The following is a 2,500-nucleotide window of genomic DNA, read 5'->3' as shown; positions in this document are numbered from 1 at the left end:
ATGGCAGATGGAATTTGTATTTCAAGTTTTGGCATACCTAGGCCTCCGTTTCTATTACTAGAGTACAGGAGGCCATCGGTCGTATGGGGTGGCAAATGTAAGTAACTTTTAGTGACATTCCTAATAATCTGATCCAATTTAGTTAATGTATTCTGTGATGTTTCCGTCAGGATCAAGTAAAAATATAGCCTGGGAATAATATAGGTTTTAAGAATCTCAATCTTTTGAATAGGCTTCAGGGATGCTTCGTCTAGTTTCTTGGTCCAATTACTAAGTTTCTCCTGCCAGCTGTCTTCGGCTACCCCAGCCCAGGGATCTATTCGGGCTCCCAGGTACTTCTCTGTTTCTCCTGGGGGGATATACGAGATTTCCACCTCGTTAAGCTGCCACTTTTTCTTATAGTTATACAAGAAGGTCTTATTTTTGTATGAAAAGTGGAATCCCTTTGTTTTTGCGGTATTAATTGCAAGCCCGGTATTAATACAGAAGGATTGAACCAATCTCAGGTTTTCCTTCATCCCTACGTGGGTGTCACTAAGGAGTGCGATGTCATCAGCGAAGGCCAGCGCTGAGCATGTGATCTTACTTTCGCCCAGAGGCATAGAGACTCCAACACCAGAGTCTTCAAGGGTGCACATTAGTGGATCTAGAGCGATGTTAAATAATATGGGAGAGAGTGGGTCACCCTGTTTAACACCTCTCCTAATACTGATGGGATTGGTCTTTGTTTTGGCCCCTTCAACCATAGTGGTGTTATCCGTATACAAATCTTCAATTAAGGTTATAAAGTTCTTAGGCAAACCCGTTCTTGCCAATGCTTTTGACAGATGCTTATGTCCGATTGAGTCAAATGCTTTTGCCAAATCGACAAAGACTACAGATAGATTTTTACGATTTTTCTTGGCCCCTTTAATGATGTTCTCCAATATTGTGATATTCTCATTGCACCCTGGGGTTCCTGCAAGGAAACCCTTTTGTCTTGGGTTGATCTTAACCACTTCGCTCAGCCTTTTTGCAATGATCTTAGTGAATATCCTGAGTAACATCGGGCCAATAGTTATAGGTCTCCAATTGTCAATGTCTATTAGACGATCGGCATTGTCAGTCTTAGGAATAAGGACTGTACGGCTTCTTTTGAGGGATTCAGGGATGCTGCTGGCCATTAGCCACAGTGAGAATAATCGGGGGAGCCTTGTGTCCTCTTCCTCGTGAATCTTTAGGATAACATCCCGTGTCACACCGTCAGGGCCACTTGCACTCTTATTATCAATCCCTCTAATGGCTTGGTCAACCTCATCCTCATCGATGGGTCTCATCAGTTGTCCGTAGTCCCGCATTCCTTTATAGTGAGCGAATTTAGAGATGTTCGCTTTATTGTTAGGATAAGAGAGCTTGGTCCGGAAATGCTGTTCAAGCTCAATAGCATCGAGTGGACATTGTACGGCCGAAGGTGCCCCCATTATCTGTCTTGCTAATTGTCTTTTATTAGTTTTATAGAGCAATTGCGTCGCTCTAAATTCCGCCTTTCGGGTAGCGTATCTTTGTTTTGCACGTGAGTTCCTGCTACGTTTGAACTCTTCACGTTTTGTCTTGGGCGTTTTTATGTCCCTTTTTCTGGCTTTGCCTTTGCTTAAGAATAGTTCCGTGATATTTTCCACCAGTCCAATTACCAAGGCTTTGATGTTTGGGTCATCTGCCTCTTTCATTAGTTGTTCCGCCTGCTCCAACTGATCGTCAATGTCTCTATGTTTTGGAATCTTTGCTGGTGGATTGAGCTTCCTTTTCGGCTGTACTGGGGCCTCCTCAAGGACGTTACTTGTCTCCGGGACCTCATCACTGGGATCCGTAATTCCAATACTGTCCGCAATGATGTTCTGCACAGCTGGTTGAGACTTCGGTAGACCCCTCCTTTTATCCGATATTTGTTTAGCCGTTTTGCTTACCAGGACTTCAGCTATCAGTTGATTAATACGCTTTTGTCCTTCAAATTTGACGTTCAGCTCTTTCAATAATTCAGTCTCCTCTGCAGACCATTTATAAGCCTTTCTGCCCGGTTTGCCTTTTGTTTTCTCAGTAGCAAGGCGTTTCTCGTTTCTGAGATTTGGATGTTGATGTCGTTCATGTTGGCTAAGACCGACTTTCTTTGTGAATCTAAGTTCACACAGGCTACATGCAAATTCGGCCTCTTGTGTCGATGTTCTTGGACCCTTGCATTTCGGGTAGTGGCATGCGATTGAATGGTATTCGCCACTCTTACTGCAGCGTGAGCATCTAGTAATAAATGTCTTAATTTGGTGGCTGGCCAAATGGATGTTAAATGCGCCAACCGTTTCGCAGAGGAGGTTACAGGCATTGCAGAATAGCCCGTCGATTGGATAGTGGACTATCACTTCAGTATGCTTAAGTCTGTCTTGTCTTGGCTGGAGTGATACTGCTTCAATATAGGCAGGTTCCTCAGATGTTTCTGTGCCATGTTGCTGTGTCTTTTTGGTCCAAGATT

The 2,500-nt window shown here is 43.7% G+C and overlaps 1 pseudogene; it reads right to left on the bottom strand.

The window, feature by feature from the left end:
• Window positions 1-2,500, bottom strand: part of LOC137358944 (28S ribosomal RNA) — an 8,230-nt pseudogene that overhangs the window by 2,522 nt on the left and 3,208 nt on the right.

Source organism: Heterodontus francisci, unplaced genomic scaffold (assembly GCF_036365525.1).
Source record: "Heterodontus francisci isolate sHetFra1 unplaced genomic scaffold, sHetFra1.hap1 HAP1_SCAFFOLD_1422, whole genome shotgun sequence".
Classification (NCBI taxonomy): domain Eukaryota; kingdom Metazoa; phylum Chordata; class Chondrichthyes; order Heterodontiformes; family Heterodontidae; genus Heterodontus; species Heterodontus francisci.
The sequence above is the reverse complement of the archived record's forward strand: the minus strand, read 5'-3'. Positions and strand labels throughout refer to the sequence as shown.